The sequence below is a fragment of the Chelonoidis abingdonii genome, chromosome 2, assembly GCF_003597395.2.
Source record: "Chelonoidis abingdonii isolate Lonesome George chromosome 2, CheloAbing_2.0, whole genome shotgun sequence".
Classification (NCBI taxonomy): domain Eukaryota; kingdom Metazoa; phylum Chordata; order Testudines; family Testudinidae; genus Chelonoidis; species Chelonoidis abingdonii.
The window spans coordinates 110,932,756-110,956,025 of NC_133770.1; positions in this window are offsets into that span (position 1 = coordinate 110,932,756).

Sequence of the window (23,270 nt, forward strand, 5' to 3'; positions counted from 1 at the left end):
CTTCAAACCACAATTTTGAGGACTTCAATAACTCAGTCATGGGTTAGGGGTTGTTATAAAAGTGGATGGATAGGGTTCTGTGGCCTGTTTTGTGCAGGAGGTCAGACTAGATGATCATATTGGTCCCTTCTGACCTACGAGTCTATGAGTCTCTGAGTCTATGACAAAGCTGCATAAAGGAATCCTCTCCCACCTCTGTGGCCACCAGTCTTAATAAGTCCATCTCTGGGGCTCTAGGGGGCCCAAGAGGGGACAAGCCCTCTATGGCCCCAGGCTGTTCTTGTACCCCTTCTTCCCCTAGCAGTGCCAATACCTCCTGTAGATGTAAAGGGAAGTGCTGTTTCCAAGCCCGCAAGCACAGCTGCCCCAAACTCCTGGATGTCTTACTCCAGCAGCCATGGGTAAGTGAGCGGGGTGGGAAAAGGAGAGAGCAGCACCTGATGTTGTCCCTGCAGTGTCTTCACCACCCTGTAGGTACCAGCATCCTATCCCTATCCCTGAGCTGAGGATTCAGATAGAGGGAACCCAGCATTTTGCTGGATCTCAGCCAAACACCTCTGGGAACATGTACTTGAACAGGTATTATACCATCAGCAGCTGTAGCTCCACATGTCCCTCACCCACAAACTGGAAAGTGGGAGGGCACTGACGCTATGGGCGGTCTTGGAGTGAGATGTTGCCAGGGCTGCAGCAGCAGCCCCATATGCCCTTTGCCCCACTACCGTGGGAGAGGGCAGTGGTTTCATAGTTGGTAGTTGTGGGGCCTATGCAGCAAGATGCTCCCAAGGCTGCAATGGCAGCCCCTGTATGCCTTACCCGCATCTCCCACAAGCAAGGGGTGTGGGAGGCAGCAGCTTGAGCTTCTTCTGGGTTGAATTTTTTTGCAGCTGTGGTAGCAGGCTACATTAACCCCTCCTCCCCATCCCCAGCAGGGCTCCTGCTCCTTGACTGGTCTGTGCCTCCAGGTTGGGGAACTGAGGTGCAACCCTCATTGCAAAACAGAAACCCCTTTGCCTGTGCACCCCGCCCACAAGTGGAAAGAAAATAAAGGGGAAAATAGCTGTAAAGATATTGCAGCTTGGGCTCTGAAGTCTAGGGGAAGGGGTGAACCTCAGAATCTGAGCTCCAGCCCAAGCTACAACTTAAAAGTGCCATGTACACAGCTATTTTTAGTTTGGTAGAGTGAATCTGAATCAGTCAGTGAGGGCTTGGAGGGTTGCAGCTCTGGGCTGCCACTCGCTGTATAGATGTACCTTAAGAGACTTTTGCAAAACCTGGGCTTAGCTCAAATGGGCAAGCGAGGGAAGGGGAGGAGGGGACACACAGCAGTCAATCAGCTGGCACCCTTTCCCCTTTACCCGGCCAACAGCTAAGCAGAGAACACAGTGCCAGGCATGCGTTTGTAATTCTCTCATTCCCCTGCAGTCCAGCTAAAGGCAGTAAAATGGTAATTTAGTGGCCCTTACTGGGTGTGGTTTCCTCTCTGAAAGTGCTCCACTGAAATCATATATGGCTGGGATGCAGCAGCCACTGTTTCTTTGTCTGTGGATTCAGCATCCCTTGTCTGAGTTGCTACTTTCTGTGCTCAAAAAAGGAAGACCCCTTCACAGTGGCCTGTTTCTGTACTTTCAGGAACAAAGCAACACAAGCTTTCTGCCACTTCTGATACTTTGATGGTATTTTTCAAATAACTTCCCCCTATAGGCACAATTAAGCTCTCTCTTTAAATCACGTGTCAGCTCTGCTAATCACAGAGAGGTATGTTCTTCTACTTTTTCTCATGCTGAGTAGTACCCTTACTTTGCAAGTAATCACATTGATTTCAGTGGGGCTACTTGTGTGGTAAGGGGCTGCTCAGCATAAGTAGGAGGGGCAGAACTGGACCCAAACGTAAGTATTAGCATGTAACATTGTTACGATAAGTGGAAGTTCTTCTTTGACTTGCAAAGATGTATAGATATAGATGAATATACACATCCAAATTCAAGTTTCATTTTCAAAATGAAACATACAATCTCAAGAAGTTGTTACTGCAGAATTTCTGGCCATTTCAAGCAATTAGACAATTGCCAGATACTATCTGCTTGTATATTGAATATGTTTTTTCATAGTTAGATTTGTTTGTTTTTTTTTCATAGCAAGGATTGGATATAGAAACATTTTGAAGAATTTTTTCCCCTTCTCCATCCTTCCTCCCCACCGCACATGATGCTACAGTACATCTTTAGTCTTTTCCATTAGAAAAAGGTTGCAATAAAGATATCTGGAAATACATGCCAAAGTTTTAGGTTAGTAATACTACTCATCTCCTTAAAGTTAAGCATGTGCTTAAGTACCTTGTGAAATTAGGGCCTAATCTGAATGCATATAATATATTCAATCAGCTATAATAGCAGCTACAATGAAGCACCATGCCCTGGCGTTTTATCTCCAACTTTCCCCTTGGAAATACCTGTACACAGACTCTATTCATATTGGCTTTGCACAGAGGGTCCAGAACTTAGGGTTGTTTCACATGTTCATAAGAACATTGGCTTGTTTCACTGGTTGACCGAAAGAAACAAATGCAAAAAACAATATCAAACCCTCCAAAACAAATCCAATGTGCTTACGTTCCCAAATCAACATTGAGCTCATAACAGAGAATGCAGATTCTGATCTCAGCTACACAGCTATAAATGAAGCCAGAATGTGGCCAACGATTTTGGAAGACCCCATGAATTTGAGTTCACAGAGCGAATGTTTATGTTGAGTTAGAAAACTCTGTCCTATAGTAACTGAGCAACTCTTAGAGGTGTCAGTGAGAAGAAGAGGCGCTGAGCTCCTTCAGGAGTTGTGCAAGGTTGAGCCAATAATAATAATAATAATAATAATTAATAATAAAGAGCTGAAAATCATCTGCAAATTAAATTAAGTGAATACATAAAATCTGTTTTAAAGGCCACTATCGACTTGATTTATTTTAATTGATTCATTTCAAAAATTGCAGTTTTATACTCTGCAGAGTATAATTTCATGGTTTTTTTTTTTTTTTAAATTCTTCAAAAATATCAAGCTTTGACTGCTCCCCTGTTCACATTTTCTCAGGTTTTTTCAGCAAGGAAGAAACTTATCAAAGACCTTGATCCCGCAAAGACTTACACAAGTGCTTAACATTGAGCACATAAGCAATTCTGTTGAAATCAATGGGATTGCTCACAAGCAAAAAATTATGTCCCTCTGAAAGTCTTTTCAGGACCAGATTACAATTGGCTATACAGGGGTCAGTGAAATTGACTGCACAATGTGCCGCCAAATGGAACAACTGAAAAAAAATAAAAGGAAAAAATGTTGCTAACTTTAGGTGTCACGGTAACTTTAGTAAGTACAAACATTTCAGAGAGAGAAGTTATTTCCAAGTTGAAGGTGTCCCTTTAAACAATTTCATAGTAACACATTTTAACTACAACATGTGAAAGTCAGGTCCTCCTTTACTTACCTGCCAAGTCTTAATTCAGGGTTCTGTATTTTCCTTGCAAAAGTTGATAACATCGCAGACATCTGAAGCAGACCAGTAAGCATTATATATCACTGTCTTAGTCAATTTTGTAGCCATTGGCAATATTTTACTGCTGTTGTCCTTAAAACAAGTGAGAAATCTCAAACTAGTATGAGACAGAGAAAGAAGGAGAACTGGACTTTCCCACATAGACAGTAATTAAAAGTACCTTTGCTGAAGTTTAATTTTATCTTTTAAGCAAAATGTGTCATTTTTTAATTAAAATAATTAAAATGGAAATTTATCTTTCTAATATTTAATTTATTAAATCAAAGATCTCATAGTTAAAATGATTCAGTCCTAATGAGTTTGAATGAAAGCTCAGAAAAGACACCAGAGTGATAAGCAGTGCACACCAATTTTCAGTTTCTAGTTACTGATTATAAAATAGCTTTTATAAGAATTACTCGTGAGAAAAACAAAAGGGAAATGTGTTTTGAAGCAAAATCTGTAAAGGATTCCAATTTCGTAAAACATGAAAATAATACATAAAGTGTTTGATGAAGAGAGAGAGCGAGAGAATTTTCCAGAATGACTACAAGGAGGAAGTAGTCTGCTACTGGTCTACACCAGCAATGGATTACATCCTCCTCCAATCTAGCTCAGTGATACTTTCCAGCACAATAGGACAGGCAGTCATTGTTCTACCCACTCCCTGTCCACCTACATGCAGAAGAAGTAATAGTGTCAGGAATCTGCAAGGAACAGTATCTTGCCTTTTATTTTTAGGTATTTCTGTAATGCTAAGTAGAGTTGGTTACATGTTGTTTTCTCCTGTGGAAAAAAAAATATTTTCGGAAGACATTTTAATACTGAAATATTTTGGCTGAAAACTGAAATATTTCAATTTGGAAAGGTTGTCTTTATGCTTCATGGGAATTGTTTGCGTTTTTCATGTTCCCATTCTCTTCTGTAGGCTGGCTCTCTGATGCTGATGGGCCTTTAATCAGGTAGTAAAATTACTTTCCTTGTACCCAGACTCAATAAACCACAATCACCCTGGTGTAACTGATATCCATGGAGCTTCACTGAGGATAAATTGAGCCCACTGTGTTGTGCTATGTACATTATTGCAACAGAGCCTCAAATATTGGGACATTTGTGGTCTTTAGACACTATCTCTTCCTGTTTTCACTTGAGAGAGCTGACTTAGGAAAAGTATCAGATCTTAATTCCCTACAGTCAAATCAACTTCTCTCCCCCCGCCTATTCCTCCACTTCTATTTTTGAGAGTTTCCTCAGTGCCCCTTTCAGCACTGTCCCCACTAAATTTAATGGGATTTTGGGGCAGCGTCCTAGCTTAATTGTGCTTCACATGAGTACAGCTCATGATGCTCTCAGGCTGACTCTGGCCAGAATCTTCCAGTTCTATAATCTTCTTGGGCTCAAGATCATGGATGTTTCATTACCTCTGAATAAAAATGGATAGTCAGCTGGAGACTCATAGCAGCTGAGAACTGTAAGATATGTCAGTTCTCAAAGTGTTTTACAAATAATAATTAATCCTCACAAAACCCTAGAGTGACGTAACTATTATTTCCCCCACTTTACAGATGAGGGAACTGAGTCCTTGTGAGACTAAGAGTGTGTCTGCACAGAAGCTGGGTAGCTCAGGTAAATGTGCACCTGCAGCTCTCATTCTAAAAATAGCCATATGGCCCAAGCAGCACAGGTGCTTGTTCAGACTAGCCACCAAAGTGTATGCCTGGGGGGTAGGTGCGATTGTACTCAAGCCTGAGCCACCACCCATGCCGCCATGGCCACACTGCTATTCTTAACATGCTGGCTCGAGCAGAGCTAGCAGGTGTATGTCTACTTCAGCTGGGAATCAAACCTCCCAAGCTGCTGTGTAGACACACCATAAGAGACTTGTTCAAAGTCACATAGCCAATCAGTTCACTGTCAGGAAAAGAATACAGGAGTCCAGACTCCCAGCCCCATGGTCTAACCACAAGCTGGTGGCATCTGTATGCTGGTATGATATGTATAATGCTGGAAGACCAGATTTCAGTTCGCGCCTAGGCCTCACTGAACACTTACAAATTCATAGCTAGAAACTAGTCTTGCTTACCCTTGTATTAGCATTCTCAAAATAGATATTAAATGTTAAGTTAATAAGAATGTGTTTAGTGTTTAGACTTTATAAAATGTTTGTAGGTTGCAGCCTGTATTGTTCTCACTTGTAACATCAGTATCCCATGGTATAAAGTTGTATTGAGTCTTTGCATTGTAAACCTCTGCAACTGTGTAACTCACCAAACAGGAAAAGAAGCATTAAGGTAAAGTATTCATCCTGCATATAAAATGCCCCATTGAAGGCAAATGAGGTATTGTGTAACACCAAAGGACAGAGGCCCTGTTGATTGCATTCCCAACTCCCTCCAGGAAGGAGAGACCTGTGCATGAACTCATCCCATCAGTTTGGACTCTGGGATGTAGGGGAATAAAAATCCCTGTCAAGAAGAAATTGCATCTCTCTTTGGCTGTCTGAACTTTCACAGGGCTGGAGCTATGAAACGGAAGTGGAGTTCCCCAGGGTCAATCTAGGTTAGCCCTAAAAGACATTCAGTGCTGACAGATTGCTACAATTCTGTCACCTTTTGGAACCATACACTATAACTCATTTGTGTATATATGCTTGTCTGCTTTAACTCTATCATTAATAACTATTATTTCTTTTTCTTAGGTAATAAATCCTTAGTTAGTTTACTATAGGACTGGCTACAAGTGTTGTCTTTGATGCGAGATCTGAGGTACAAATTGACCCAGGGTAAGTGACTGGTCTCTTGGGACTAGAAGCAACCTGAATCACTTGTGATCTTTGGTGTATGGCAATGAACTAGCACTAACTCCAGCTTTCCTGAGTGGCAAGATAGACTAGAATGCCCAAGGGGACTGTCTGTGACTCCATGGTAAACCTATTATAGTGTTTGAAGAGTTCACATTTGTTGCTGGGTTGGTGGAATCTAATTATAGAACATACAGCCAGTTTGGGGTTTCTGCCCTACTTTTTTGACAGTTTGCCCTGAGGCTGGCACGCATGGTCATGAACCACTACAGACCTCATTTGCAATACACAGCGCCCTCAAAACAATGGCTGTCTATACCACTGGAAATGCTGGGTGCCTCCAGGATGGGGCTGAAGTGAGCAGGGTAAGCTAGGGAGACTTTTATACTTCAAAAGGTGTTTCATACTTTAATCTGACTGTGGAAGGAAAGTTCCTTTTTCTGTCCTGCCCGTAGTATAAGTTACATACATTGCAATTATGTTGCTTTATTATTTATGTGACATGCCTGAGGGGGGTTGGCTGTTACTTCCGTAATGAGTACATGCTTAGCTAAAGGCAATGAAATCTCAGGCAGATCCCTACCTGTGTGTTTCATAGCAGGATTCCAGATTACTGAGTCTTGACAACAAGTGCTAACGGCACTTTATTGTAGCAAATTGGTTAAGCTGCTTGCTACAGACAAAGAGGGGAGGGAAATGAATAGAAAAATACACATAGACACTTACCTGTGAAACCTAATGCTCCCAATCAATCTTCCCACCAACACTTGGTGGCTTTGGTCTACTGAGCAGCCAGTACAGAGGGATACACCTTTGCTTTCCCACATGGGGCAAATAAAGTGAAGTTTCTTTAGAGCTGTATTAAACTGAAGGGAGACTAATGAATCATGCTGGGAAAGTTTCCTTAGTAATATCTGGAGGACCACTATGACTACAGTATCTTTATTGTTCTTATATCAGATAGTCAAAATACATACGACATATTGGACCTTAGTACAGCTTGACAAGATGCAACTTCAGACATCACAAGCTCTATGGTGGTGCTAAAGTATTACAGTCTCTTATTATCCTCTTGACTAAAAATGTATCTCAGCTATTACTAATTATGTGTTGCTGTCAGGAGGTCATCTAGTCCAATCCCCTGCTCAAAGCAGGACCAACTCCTACTAAATCATCCCAGCCAGAGCTTGTCAAGCTGGGCCTTAAAAACCTCTAAGGAAGGAGATTCCACCACCACTTTAGGTAACTCATTCCAGTGCTTCACCACCCTTCTAGTAAAGTACTGTTTCCTAATATCCAAACTAGACTTCCTCCACTGCAACCTCCATTGTGTCTTGTTCTGTCATCTTCCACCACTGAGAACAGCATAGCTCTATCATCTTTGGAACCGCCTCTTCAGGTAGTTGAAGGCTGCTATCAAATCCTCCCTCACTCTTCTCTTCTGCAGACTACATAAGTCCAGTTCCCTCAGCCTCTCCTCATAAGTCATGTGCCCCAGCCCCTAAACATTTTTGTTGCCCTCTGCTGGACTATCTCCAATTTGTCCACATCCTTTCTATAGTGGGGGGACCAACATTGTATGCAATACTCCAGATGTGGCCTCACTAGTGCCGAATAAAGGGGAATAATCCCCACCTCCCACCTGAGTAATTACTGGCCAGGAACCAGATCCAGCAGGGAGAGACATAGCCTGAAGACTCCATATCCAGAGGGATAGGATGGACAGACAGATAGCCTCACCTTGCTTCAGAACCCAAGGGAAGGCCAGGGTTTAAACCATGTTCCGTGCAGCGAGGAATCTGCCTGGCAGCATTAGCAACCTTTGCACTCCACATTTAGCAAGCTACAAAAGGACTCAGTGGTGAGGAAAGCTCTTGGCACTGGTGCACAACTGGTGAAGGCTCACCTGGAGTTGAAAGGGTGTGTGGCATGGCACCACACCACACCACACACTAGCAATGGTCAGGCCTGCAATGTTCCTTTGATTATTTTACTGCACGGCTTACCTATGTTCAGTCAGCCCAACAGAGTACCACAACAATATGCTGCCTGCCTACCCAGGATCTGAGGACAGATTTTGAGGGTGCACTCATTTGCCTCTATATTGGAGGGGGAGGGGAGAGAAGGTATTGTTTGCCTGCAGTCATTAATCTATCTGTTCCCTTTGATTCCCTATTTTTTCCCTAATCCCAATTTCTATCTTTATCCCTTCTCTAATGTAAAATTATTCTCTTCAATTATTGGTTGGTCTGTGATTCTTTTGAATGCTGAATATCCTAGAGGTCATAGAGGCTCTGTAGTAATTTATTCACTAAGCCACACTGGGTATAAGCACTGAGCACAGACACTCCAGTTTAGCTCCTGTATCCAGTAAGCTAATGGCTGAGGCTTGCTATCAACCCAAGGAGAACAAAGAACCCAGGGCCAACTGATGCTAAAGTGGACTACAGAGCCAGCTAGGATTTTCTGCATAGTTTTGCAAGTGCTGATTTTTTTTTCATACTAGCTTTAGTATTTAAGGAAGCTGACAATGCTCAGCTCCTCACATGAAGCATGTAGCAACTCATATGTTTAGTTTTAGAATGACTTCACTTGAAAAAAACATTGCTTTCAGGATCAGTTCTTCCTGTGCTGATGCCATACATGATGATACCATACATCTAGTTCCGATGTTAGGCTAGCTGGTCACAATATTCATGAATTATCCAAACCTTTTCAAATAGGGTTTAACCTATCTCTCATTTGTAGGCCAATGGGCTGGCCAGGTGTTTTGGAGGTAGCTTGGATTCATAAATCATATGCTGCTGCCAGGGCCAGCTCCAGAGGTTTTGCCACCCCAAGCAGCCAAAAAAAAAAAAAAAAAGCCTCGATTGTGATCTGCGGCAATTCAGCAGGAGGTCCGTTGCTCCCAGCGAGAGTGAGGGACCCTCCGCCAAATTGCCGCCAAATTCCTGAAAATGCCACCCCACTCCCGAGTTGCCGTCCCAAGCACCTGTTTGATAAGCTGATGCCTGGAGCCGGCCCTGGCCGCTGCTGTCCTTTATTAAAGTACTAGCTGCAAAAGTGGTGGATTTAATTAGGAGAACTAGTGTTAGATGGCAAGATGTCTTACCAAAGGACAGTGGATTTTTGGCATCCTCCATCTTCCTTCTGTTGACCAAGCTCCACTATGTTCTGATATGGTGTCCTTCGTTATAATATTTGTGGTTTAAATATCTTAGTTCCAGATTCTCTAATCAATGGATATACTTATTTTAAACTCCTTTTAATGCTGCATGGCAGCCTTATCCCAATTTTGGGCAAGGTTTTGATTGCCTTACTCATGTTGAGTAGTATGTTACTCCATGAGTAGTCCCACTGACTATATGTAAAGATATCAGAATCTGGCCCTTTGTTTTCTGTGGGTTTGCTATTTGTTGCGGTTTACTCTCCCTAAAGGTAGTAGCACTGGTATTGATGGCTATTTTAAATATTTGCTCTCCAGCTTCTTTTCAGATAATAGGTGAAAATTTACAACCATAGATGACAAGATCTTATGTTAAGCATTTCTCACCTGATCTCTTCAGCTTGGTCCCTGTCTTGCTTTACAGGTCCATAATACCTGAACTATCTCTCTGGACTGTTAGATGACAATTGTGCATGCATTTAAGTACATGGGATAACATTTTCATAACTGCCTAAATCCCATTTTCACAAGCGACTTAGGAGCTTAGGTCCCATTAACTTGTGATGACACTTGGGCTTCTAAGTGCCTGAATCACATTTGAAAATAGGTGCTTTTGAAAATTTTACCGGTACTTAACTTTAGGGGCAAATGCAGCTACTCATGTGCATAAATGTAAACATGTGCCAAAGTGCTTACAGGATCACAGGCTCAACTTCCAGTTTTCTCCTCTAGCACTATCATATTTCTTCTTCCTAGGATGAGGGCTTCCCTGTCCTTTTCTTTATCCTCTGAAAACAAAAATCTTCTAGCAGATCACTGTTAATGCATGGAATGTATCACCTACACACCGTGATCTAGTGCAGCAGGAATTATACCATTATAGGTAGATTCAAAGCTCTTGCTTCTTGAAAACATGAACCCTTATTTATTTGTATCTTCCAACAATAAACTCTACAAAGGACTTGTTGACTAAACTACCGAAACAAGAGTGGATTATTGTATCTGGCGCACCCACAAAAGAAAAGAAACAACATTTATTTTTTCAAAAATAGATTTTTTCTTTTTCCTTTTAATTTTCAGTTTTGTGGGAAATAATTCTGAAAAAAACCCACAAAACTTGTTTGTTTTCATTTTGGGGAGGGGGTTTCTTTTCAGTTATTCTTGCCATCTTAATTAAGTAACAAAACGTAGAAGAAGAAAAAAGTGAAGTGGCGAAGAAGACAACTGAAAGGAAAGTACAGGGTTCAGTTTTAAATTTTTTTATAATTTCCATAAAAATGTTTGAACAAATGAACAATCGCTCCATTTCAAAACATAAGGAATGAAAAATATTTTGAAATGTTTCATTTTTCACCCATTTTAATGATTACAGAAAAGGAATCTTACTGTAAAAGGAAAGAAAAAACAGTATGTCCCAATTTAGGCACAGTTAATAGGATTTTGTCAGTTCTTGTAATTTAACTTGTGACCTCAAACTTCCCCACTTTTGAAACAGAAACAAATATTAATCCAACATGTTCTGCTGAAAAGAAGTTATAATAAATTACAAGGACATAAAGGTGCATACAACTATTTTGTATGTTTGTATATGTGTTTCAACTACAACTGGCAGTTTTCTCATATGGAATGCATAAAACTATGAACATATTGTTAAGTGCATAGGCTGGCATTCTGGAGCATTATAGCAAAACAGCAGCTGTTAAATTATCATAGACCCAGAATGATTCTGAGTTACAAATCCCTGGAAAGTGTACACTGTTAAAGCTACTGGGTTCTGTGGTAAATTGAGCTGGTTTAAAACTTTTATAATCTTCCATAGCAAATGTGTTGCTCTGTCTTTAATGCTATAGGGATTGTACATTATTATAACATAAGAGTGATGTTAGCAAGTGCTCTATTATATGGTTCAGAATATTATGATTTTTTAAAATAGCCTGCTATGTTTAAATAACATTGACCTTCCCTCTGACTGAAGAAGAGCAAGCATAGATATTATGACAGACCCAGACCAGTGGGGTACAGGAGTCTGGGCCTATTGGTATCCAGGAGGTGGGCGGGTTAAGCCCGCCCACTTCTAAAGGACCTCCCCCCAGCCTTAGGGGAGGATCCACAGGTCTGTGACACCAACTAATTCCGTGGGACAACTAATGAAAAAACAGGATTGGTAGTGAGGTCACAGGCTAAACAAAGGAACTAGATGGGACACCAAGCAGAAACCCCAGACAACGGCCACTGCTCCTCGAAAGCATTAGAGGAGCCAGCGGACGCTGCCCAGAGGAACTCTGCCCGGATGCGGTGAGTAGACGGAGGAGCAGAAATAGGCCCTCGAGTGCCTCTCAGTCACAGCCGCCAGCGGCAGTTGAAGTTGCATTGCCAGCAGAACGAGAGACGTGACGGAGGGCGGGTCCTTGCATCCCAACGGAGGAGGCATGATGGAGATAGGGCACCCAGGGCAGAAAGAGTGGCAGCAGGAGGCATTAGACAGAAGGAGAGGACGGAGGTCAGGACCAACGCGACCCCAGGTCTTCCAATGGCTGCAGGGGACGAAACACCCCCTCCACCAGGCCTGGTCTACCGCCTCCTGGGTGCGGCCTCCGATGCCAGAAGAAGACACCCTCCATACATTTTGGAGGCTCAACGATGGCCGTGGGCCCCACCACCCACCAAAGCCCGCATGTAGGTTCCACATGGGCAAGGTGGGCACAGGAAGGCAACGGATGCCCCAGCTGCTATAGAGGTAGCAGAAGCGGCAGTCAAGAGGCAGCGGCAGTGGGGGCACCTGGGCGTACACCTTGAGGGCTGAGGGAGGGTCTCCTTGGAGCTGGTGAGGGAGCAGCAGGGAGGGATGCCGCGGTCGGTAGTGGGCTGCGGCAGTGGGGCAGTCTCTGCATGGAGGCCTGACTTTTAGTGGGGCCCTACCCTTCTTCCCACCCCGACCTTTCCCACCGGCTGGGGGGTGCTCCCCTGAATTGGAAGGGCAAGGACATGAAGCAGTGAGACTCCCGGTACTCGCCGCCGCTGGAGCCTCAGCAGAGGCGGTGTAGGTGGTCGGCAGCGGCGGTCGAGTAGAGGCTAGGGCAGCGGACACGAGGCAGTGGAGGAGGGCAGTTGGCAGCATCGCGAGGGTCCCCTGCGCATCCCCGCCATAACGAGAGCGGGAGGGGGACAAACAACAAGGAGGGAAGGAAAGGAGGCGACCACCCCTCCCGCTAGGCTGCAGCAAGGAAGAGGCGCCAGAATGGAAGGTTAAAGGGGCATGGGGAGCAACCAAGACCTAGGGTGGAGGTTTCAGGCACCGACGCAGAGGGGACCCTGGCTCCTCTAGTTGAACTAGGGATCAGAGGGACAACGGCAGAGGGGGTGCAGTGAACAAGGAACCAATGGAGAGGGCACAGCGCATGGAGGGGCGGGCGCACAGGAGAGGACCAATCAGGGCTGGGGAGCACAAGGTGGGGGGGGAGGGCGAGCTGGACGGGTAGAGGGACCACGGGGGCAGCGCAGGGCTGGGCAGAACTATCAGGGCACAGAGGGAAATAGGTGGACGGACAATGTGGCAAAGGAAGGGTCAGTCCAGGGGAGGGGGAGGGGGGTGCGCTTATGAGCGCTTGTGCCAAAAAGTCATGGTGATGCTGCTGCTGCGGCCCAAATGATGGAAGCGGGCTTCATAAGTAGAAAGGAAGTAAGGGTTAAGTTTCTTTACTGGAAAGGGTAACCAAAACACCTGACCAGAGACCAATCAGAGAATGATTGTTTAAAGTCAGGGCGGAATTTGTATACTCGGGTCTTTTTTTTTCTCGGCTGTGAGTAAACAAGGTTTCCTCCTAACTCCTTCTTATTTCACATATTTAACGCAAAATCGTGGAGTACAAGGAACCCCCAAAGCAATTCGGCTTATGAGGAGCTTTGGGTTGTACGAATAGATTGGATGGCGTGTCTCTTGTTGTTCTCGCGGGAGACAAGCTCCTCCTAACTGCATCTATCTCCAAGTGTCTCCTACACAGCTGTGCACAAAGAACCCCACGATTCGGCTATGAGGAGCTTTGGGTTGTATTTACATGTATGGGATGTTGACTGGTTAATCGGGCTATCTTTAAATCAGACTGTTTCTTCATATTTCTATAAGCAGGACCTGTATTGAGTTTCTTAATGCAAGATTATTGTTTTATATTTTCTTCTTTTTTATATAAACTTTTCTTAAAACGTGTGGAAGTTTCTTTCCAAGGAGGCAAGGAAGGGAACAGCCAGGCTGTGGGCATTTTCTATTGCTTTCAGGGAAAACAGGCTACGGGAAAGAGAAAAAATCACCTCTGTATCAGGTATCTGTCTCCCTCACGGGAAGGCAGGCACGGGGAAAGGCAAGCAAGCTGTTGGTATTTTGCATCTCAATTGTCCTGAGGGTAGAAACTGCTTATCTCTGGGAGCAGAGAAACCGGCAAGCCTGGAAGGAGGGGGGGATGGATTTCCCCTGCTGTAGCATGCCAATGGATTGAATCGGGGGTGCCCCCAAGGGAGGGTTGGGGACACCAGAGAGAGGAAAGGGGGGATCAGGCCCCATCAATTCCTGATCTGGTGGCAGCGAGAATATCCAAGCTGGTAGTGAGCTTGGGGGAGTTTCAGGTAAGCCCCCAGATTTTGGACGCTAAAGTCCAGGTCTGGGACAGGAGGCTATTACCACACGGGCGTGGTGAGCCAGGCGAGCAGCTCAATCCGAGGCAGGAGGCTGAAGCAGAAGGAAAACAGCCAGCGAGGGTGGTGGAGAGGGCAACAATGGTGGTGGGGGTGAAAGGGGACACGGATGGACCGGGGGCAGGCTCCACGCCACACCCTTGGTGTCTCAACAGACACAGTCCAAACCCCCACCACAAGAGCACAGTTCGAAAAAGACTCAATCCAGTAAAGCCTCCTCCACAGTGGTCTTCACGTGGTCTCCCAGCAGCAGGTGGTCCTCTCCTCCTCCTCCTCCTCTGTTTCCTCGGGGCTCCAACAGCTCCCCAGCAACAGCCACAGTAGTCCCAGCAGCTCCAGGTGGTGGTGGTCCGGTGTCCAGGCAGAAGAGACCCTGCTCAGATGGTGGTGTCCTCAGCAACAAGAGCTAGGGTCCCTCACTCCCTTCCTTCTCTGGAAAGCAGACCTGCAGCAGTCTTCTCCTCCCCCCCAGGGCTGTAGGTGGAGCAACAGCAGGAGTCGAGGGTGTGGGGGGGGGTGAGGGGATCAGCAGCCAGCCAACTAGAGGGTAACAGTGAAGTGGGGAGGCGGAGATGGAAGTGATGGTGCCTGGCCCAGCCAAGGGAGCAGCAGCAGCAGCAGCAGCACCAGCAGCAGCGAGGGCCCAGTGCTCAGCAGGAACGGCAGCAGCAGCAGCAGCAGTCGCCCTCTCCCTCCTTCCCTCTACAGCAGAGGAATCCTATTGGTATCCAAGGGGTGGGTGGGCGAAGCCTGCTTACTTCTAAAGGACCTCTCTGCAGCCTAAGGGGAGGATCCACAGGTCTAGGACACCAACCAATTCCGTGGGACAACTAATGAAAAAAACAGGAGCGGGAGTGAGGTCATAGGGCTAAACTAAGGGAACCCGATGGGAACACCGAGCAGAGAACCCCAGACAATGCCCACTGCTCCTCGAAGGCGTCAAGGGAGCCAGAGAATGCCGCCCAGAGGAACTCTGCCCGGATGCGTGAATGGACAGAGGAGCAGAAATAGGCCCCACAGTCGCAGGAAATCCCATCGGCCAACCTCCTCTCCCTGGTGTTGTAGATGGCTAGTTTGGCCAGGCTAAGAGGAGGGTGATAAGGAGATCCCGCGACTTCGTGGGGCCAAGGATGTGGAGTGTGTAGATAAAAAGGTGAGGGGAAAAGTGCAACCTGAAGTGCAAGAAGATATTCAAGAGGAGACGGACCAGGGGCTGCAACCTGGCACACTCCAAATAAATGTGCATCAAGGTCTCCTCCTCGCCACAGAAAGGGCAGGTGTTAGGGACAGGGGTGAACCGCGCCAAGTATACGCCCATTCTCACTGCCCCATTAAGGAGCCGCCAACTGACATTCCCGGAGGGCCTCGGGACCAGGGCACAGTACAAGCTGGCCCACCGGGGCTTCTCACCCTCGAGAGGTGGCAGGAGGTCCCGCCATTTAGTATCGGGGCGGGACGCGAGGGTGAGGTAGTGAAGGGTGTGGACAGCAGTGGTCTCCAATCTTTTTACACACAAGATCACTTTTTGAATGCTGCAGAGTGTGCAGCTGGCTTGCATGAATGGGAGGGGCCGACTGGGTCCATGGGGCAGGGAGTCCGTATATAACAATGTCCGCGGGGGCCTGGTGGTGAGGGTGGGTGGGCATGGCCTCTTGTAGGACCCGGTCAAGGTAAGCCTGAGCACAGGCAGTAAAGCGGCCTCACCTCCTGAAGTACGCGCCGCGGGAGTACGAGGTTGCTGGGAGAGCCCCATGCGCTGAGCGAGCGTCAAGGGGAATCCAGCCAGTCTCCCGGTCGTTTTAGTCCAGGTGGTCTCCGACCTGGTGACTCCTGCCAAGACCAGCCTCTGGCGCACCACGGGGGACTCAGCCACCTGTCACACGAAGCTGGGGATTGTGTTAGCCAGGGGCTCCGTGAGGAGGTCAGCCCCCAAGGTGGCCGCCACGGACCTGGTTGTTGAAAAGAGCTTCCAAGTCCGGAGGAGCGCCTTGGAATAAAAAGACGGCAGCCTGAAGACGTTCTCGCGGAAGACTCTCAGATGGAGCGTAAAAGACGCTGCCGGTCGTATCGAGCCCTGGAAGCGGCCGGAGGAAGGCGTGCCCGCCAATACGCTCCGCCACCAGGACTACCGTGCACCATACAAGAGCCTCTGCAGGGCCTGGAGCCAGAAGACATGACCTGAGTGCGTAGGCACTTCAGGCACCTGCCCCCTCTCCTCCAGGGCAGGCTGGAGGACCCTGCAGAGACCAGTGCACCCTGGCCAAAAGAACTCCAGAATCGCTGTCCAGAGGTTGGCCAGGAAATCCGGGACTGGGACCAGGTGTTGAGCCGGTACCCAGAGCATGGACAGAGACCAGTTGATTAAGCACCAGTGCCCTCCCCGAAGGAGAGGCACCGGAGTCAGTCCGTCCATTTCCGGAGCTGCTCCACCACCCTGCCCTCCAAACCGTGCAGTCTCGGCAGAAGACGGATGCATGGCAGAAAGGTAAACACCGAGATAGAGCAGCAGACCCGCGCTCCACCGGTGGCCTGAAGCGCGGTGGAGGGATAGCTCTGGGCGAGCTGCACTGCCCGTCCCCGACCACCAGCCAGAGCTCTTGACCAGTTAACCCGGGGCGAAGGAGGCCGCCGAGTACGTAGCCTGGCAAGCCTCCACCCGCGCCAAGTCGCCCGAGGTCCTGGACCACGCAAGGAGCACAATCGTCAGCGTACGCCGACAGCATGGACCAGCCGCAGCTCCGAGGCCTTCCCAAAGCACCAACCCCGTCAACCTCTTGCGGAAGGAGACAGAGGAAGGGCTCGATGCCAGGCGTTTACAGCTGGCCGGACAGGCGGGCACCCCTGGCGCACTCCCCGCCCGAAGACTGGACCGGCTCGGTCAAAGGTCCACGTTGAGCACTGACAGACACTCCACAGAAGCGTACAGCGCCTGGAGAAAACCCACAAAGTGGGGGTCCGAAGCCAAACGCTTCGCAGAGTGTCCAGGAGATACATCATGATCCACCCTGTCGAACGCCTTCTCCTGATCAAGGACAAGAGGGCCGAACGAGACAGACATCCCTACACCGCCTTAATTCCAGAAGGTCCCGGACCAGATAGCAAGTTATCATCTGATCGTGCTGGCCCGGGATGTTGTAGGTCTAGTCTGGACAATGAAACGCGTCGCGCCAGCACGGCCCGTAGCCGCATTGAGATGGCCTTCGCAACGATTTGTAGTCGTGCTGAGGAGCGAGACGGGTGCCAATTCATAAGTCGGAAGGAGGTCCCCCCTCTCGGCAATAGGTGAGCATGGCTCGCCTGCACGAGAGAGGGAGGACCCGCTCTGCAAAGACTCGGCCCAGAATGGTGACCAGGGTCTGGTCCGAGGACGTCCCAAAACACGCGTAGAACTCCCTGTCCAGCCCTTCCATGCTCGGAGATTATTTATTGGTGAGGGGCATGCTCGGAACGGAGGGCTTCCGAGAACTTGGCCAGAGTGAGAGGCAGCTCCAGCCGGGTCCCGGTCACCAGTGCTCAGCACTGTCGGGAGTCCGTCCCAGAGCACTCTGCAAGCGTAAGGATCGGTCAGATAAGGGGAGAAAAGAGTCGCGTAGAAGGCACCTAGCTCCTCATCGCACATCTCCGCTCGGATCATGAGGGGTGGGTGCTGTCCTCTGCCAGGAGGCAGTGTGACAATGCTTCTTGTTTCCCCTCCTTTTCTCCAGGGCATAGAAGAAGCGGTGATCCGCGATCCATCTCCCGAAGGAAGGTGTATAGCGGGATCGAACCAAAAGCACCCGGGCCGATGGTCTTTGATGGGCCGGAGCTCCCTCTCGCTTCTACCAGCATGTCCGCAGAGGGATGGATCCTTGGGGCTGGCGGCCAGATGCCTCTCCAGCTCCAAGACCTCCCACTCCAGCTGCTCTATCACCACATCCCTCCGTCGGCTGGCGCCCCGGGTGTAGTCACGGCAGAAGAGCCTGGTGCGCACCTTCCCCAGATCCCACTACCGCCGAGCCGAGGAAAAGGCGCGCCTCTGCCCTCGCCAGGCCAACCAGAACTCCCGGAAGGATGCCACGAAGCCTGCATCCTCCAGCAAACTATTATTAAAGTTCCAATAGGCTGGTCCCGGACTCTCCGTGCAGACAGAGGCCGTCATGGTGGCAAGATGGTGATCCGAAAAGGGGGCCGGCCAAATGCTGGAGGAATGGGCCCATGAAAGGTGGAAACGCAACAGATAAAGGCGGTTCACCGGGAGTGGCGCGACCAATGGGCCTCCACCCGGACGAAGGTGAACGTCGAGATGTCGTCCAGGTGGTGGTCGCGCCAGACGTCCACCAAGGAGTGGCGTTCGACGATCTCCCGGAGGACGTCCACGGCAGCCAGGCACTGCTCGGTCCCCGAGCGGTCCTGTTCCTCGAGGGTGGTGTTAAAGTCCCCTCCCAGGACCAGGCACTCACGAGGATCCAGGGAGCCGAGAAAGGCGGACGCCTGCTGATAAATACGTAACCTCTCTGGGCCCGATGTTGGGGTGTAAACATAGACAAGATTAATCACAAGCCCCTCCATGCTGACCCGGAGGTGCAGCAGGTGGCCCGGCACAGCCTCGGCGACCCCCAGCACCTCGAGCCGTAGGTCGGGGAAGAACAGGGTTGCCACTCCAGCCGCACAAACTGAGAAGTGGCTAAAGTAGGCCCCATCCCCCCACTTCAGCCACCAGCTAGCTTCAGCGGCCGGATCCGTATGGGTCTCCTGCAGGAAAACCACAGAGTACCCCCCCTCCCGGAGGAAGGAGAGCACCTGGCTCCTGCGGAGACCCATCCTACAGCTCCAGGTATTTAAAGTGGCAAAGATGATTGGCACCATGAGGAGGGCTGGGGGGGATCCTCGCCGGCAGACACGCCCATGGCCTCCAGCAGGCCGCGCAGCAATCCGTGACCTACCCCATAGGTGAGTAAAGAGTCGCGGAAGAAGCGGACCCGCCGATAGGCCGCGGCGGCCTGCTTCCCGGTCCTCTTACCCTCCCCCATGAGGGCCCTCGCGGCCTGAAGGATGTGATGGAAATCCCCCCACCGCCAGAGCGCAAGCTGGACTTTATTACTGGAGCCACGGATGTCCTCAAGGAACTCCTGCAGCTCCTCCCTCAGCACATCGGGGGGCAGGGTCACTGTTTGACGACTGTCCCCTAGTGGAGCCCCCGTCACAGCCCCGTGGCTCACCGAGGCCGGTAGGCATGGGGCAGACCCCCAATGTGGCGTCCGATGGGCTGACGCCACGCGACCCGCCCCGCTCCCTGGTTCCACAAGGGGCAGCGTCAGGAGAACAGCAGCCCCCAGTGGGTCGGGACAAGGAAAAACCACTGAAGCCACTCCCTGGGGGGTATTCCCAGGGGTGGCACTGGCATCACAGGAGGTGGGGGGGACAAGGACAGGGCTAATAGGAGCAAGGCAGGGATCAGGGAGAGAATCCGGGAAGGGGGTAGAGGCAGGATCCTGAGCCTCTATTGTTGAGCCACTGGACGGTGGCTCCTCCTGGCCAGGCTCAGGGATCTGGGAAGTAGGAAGGGGACCCCTAACGATGCCGGGCTCAGCCACTGTGACAGGTGTGGCAGCCTCGGCATCTAGATATAGATGTTCGTCAATGGGGTCCCCCCCTAGGAAGGAAGGCGGGTCCTCCACAGCCAAGAGGGACACCCCCTGGGAACCGGGTCTCGGCAGCGGGGCACTGGCCGTCTCCCCAATGGGCTCAGTGGCCATCAACAGGGTGCCACCCACAGCCGGCTTGATGGAAGAATCCAGGGGACGCCCTGAGGTGGGAGCAGAAGCAGCGGTTAGAGGAAGGGAACTCAGGGGCAGGGGGACCGTGGTGAGGTCGCCCAGATCGAGGCCCGCTAGCAGAGGGTCGTCCTCCTCCTGCGTGACCGGGGTCAGACCCAGGGCCTAGATCTCTTTGTAGATGGAAGGGAGACCACCATTCACCACTCCAGGGCCCTCCCAGCCAGCACCCGAGGCGATACCCACGTCAGCGGTCATAGAGGCCTCGAGTGGGAAGCGGATGAGAGAGGTTCCCTCGGGGACTTCCACGAGTAGGGACCCCGGAGGAGGGGCGGCGTTACCCTCCGGTGCTGCCACGATGTCCCCAGCCGGCACCACAGGACGGGAGTCATCAGGGGACAAGGCGGAAGTCTCGTCATCGGTGCCCCCCTTCCTGCTCTTCTGGGGGGCCTCCAAATCCGAAGGATGTAAGGACGCTCCAGCCTTCCTCTTGCCCCACTTGTCCTGCACTAAGGACTAGCCCTCCATGGCATCATCCGGGGGCTGGCTAACAGGGGTCGGACCGGGGGGCAAGGGCAATGGCTCAGGGACTCGGGGAGGCAGTGTTTGGACAGCAGAAATGAGGGAGGATTCCCCTTGGGACGAGCCCTCTCTCACGTCCAGAGGTATCTCCGCCGCACCCGCCTCCACAGTGGTGGACTAGAAGGAGGAGGAGGGGCAGCTTCGGGTGCCAGGGAGCCAGGGGTACCAGTGATGACAGGGCCGGCGCCTTGCTGGGGCTCGGGGGTCCTGGATGCTCCTCCGTGCTAGGCCAAGGGGCAATCCCTCCGGACGTGCCCCATCGCCTGGCAGAGGTAGCACCGGGCCTCCCCCGTTGAATAATGCACCCGGTAGTGGGCTCCCTGGTAGGGGACCAGAAAGGACCCCTCGAATGCCTCCCCGCCACGTGCCGCCGGTGGCAGTTGAAGCTGCACTTGCCGGTGGAACGAGAGGACATGACGGAGCACGGGGTCCTTGCAGCCCCAGGGGACAGGGCTGATGACGGAGATGGGGTGCCCCAGGGCAGAAAGGGCGGGCAACAGGGCGGCATTGGGCAGGAAGGAAGGGACAGATGTCAGGATTAAGTGGACCCCCAGGTCTTCCAACGGCTCCAGGGGGACGAACATGCCCCTCACCACTACCACCAGGAGGAAATGTTGTTCAGTGGAAGCTCAAAAAAAAATTTAAGTATTAGTTCCGAGCGAATGTAAATCGCTGAGGACTTATCAGGCGCATGACAGTCATATATGTGTATATCATGCCTCCATTAGACGTCACTTAGTTGCGGGATTCTTGCAGCTCGCAATTACCTGTCCATCATGCTAAGCAAATATACTGGATTAATTCACTACCCTCATTGACATGCTGGCCAAGATCATCGAAGTTTTGTTGTCATGCTTCCCTTGAAGATATTTCGCCGAAGCATATTATTTTTAACATTTTGACTGGTGGACAAGAAGAATCTTCTCGAGAGAGTAAAATAACAAATGCCATACGGTGGAACGCAGAGACTATGCCTTTCTCATCCTCATTAGTATAACATTGGGACCCTACTCTGAGCACGGCGTTCCACCGGCTAGCGTGCCTCAAGGTTTCTTATTTTATGGGGCCCATAAGCTACCTTGGATGATGAACTATGATGTCTCTATTCTAATCATAGTCATGCCCCACCGCTTATTATACAAACTATTCCTGACCATCTCACTAGGCGCCATGTTCTGGATTCATAGTAGTGTGCATCATGCTAAAATCAATGGTGAAACAAAACTCCTTTATTGGCTTTCTTATTACCATCAAAAAGAACCAATTAGTTTTTTAAAAATCACATAAGCAGAGTTTATAGTTTTCACACTTGCCACTATGCTACGACCAATTTCGCCCTCCATTCAGTGCAGCATCTATATATATCTTGTTTTGAATCACATTTTGTACATTGTATCAGTTTTGTCGTGTATAACAGTCCCGATGAACACATGTAAAAACCAATAAGTTTACCATTACTGGAAGGAAGCAGTGTTATGACACTAAAACATGACTGTCAAACACACCTTACCTTAAATTCTAGAACCTGTCTAACACGTGATGAAATTAATACTAACCGAGCGACAACAACTTTTAAAGACTAGCAACTGGACATAGTTCCAGTAAGTTGAACAAATACTCAATGAATCTGTGAATGCACAGCATGAACTTGGAGTGTTAGTTACCTACCCGGGGGTCAGGATTCAACGCGACTGTGTTACGGGAGCTTTGTGTTTTGGTTATTATTAATAATAACTTTCGCTGTGAGACGATCTTCCAGTCGCGCACAAATTGAAACTTGGCTGAGCACGCCAGTGGGTAAAAGTTCCGGCTTACACGTGGCCTTATGCGCGGGGTAGCGCTATATTCGGCGCACGCCGAAGGAGAGGATGCCTGCTGACGAGACGGAGAAGATCAGGGGGGGCTGCGAGGCGGAATATGGCAGCCGCGTTGCGCAGCCAAGAGGGACCGAGAATTCATGCAAATAGGTTGAGGCACGAAAGACTAGCGCCTAGAGGCTCTCGTGCTAGCAGGCAGGCCTGATGCTAGAGCCGGAGAGGAGGCAGACACCGATATGGCGATTAGTGTACGCGAGGCTGCTTACTGAAGCTCACGGGACCAATGCAGAGGTAGCCCCGTGTGGTTGATGGCAGCAGACTGATTGAGCCTAAAGCGTGCGCTCCCGTGCCGAAGGGATTGTTGTATAGCACGAAGGCCGAGAGGCACCGATCTCCGACCGCCTCCTGGGCGGCGGCCTCCGATGTCTAAGGAAGAAAGACCACCTTCCCGTACTTTTGGAGCATGCCTTGATGGCCATGTGGCCCCACCAACCCTCACCAACGCCCGCAACGTAGTTCTCTATGTGGAAGTGAGGCGGGCAAAAAAGGGGAGCACGGACGCATGCTCCTGTATCAAGGTGGGAAGGGGCCCGGCTGCTGTACGATGGGAGCAGAAGCGGCAGTCGAAGGAAGGCAGTGGCATGGCGGGGGGACTGCACGCAACCTGAGCGTATGCCCTGGGGGCCGAGGGAGGACACTGCAGAGCACTGTGGAGGGAAATAGCCAGGGAGGGAATGCCGGCAGCCTGTAGTGGGGCCGCGGCAGCGGGGGCATCCCATGCATTGGAGGCCTGGCTTTCTGCGGGGCCTTTACCCTTACTTCTCACCGCTGATCCTTCCACAGGCTGGGGAGCTGCCCCAAATCATACAGAGAGGGGGAGGGATGATGGCAGCAGCAGAGGTTCTCCAGGTACTCGCTGCCACCAGTAGCCCCAACAAAG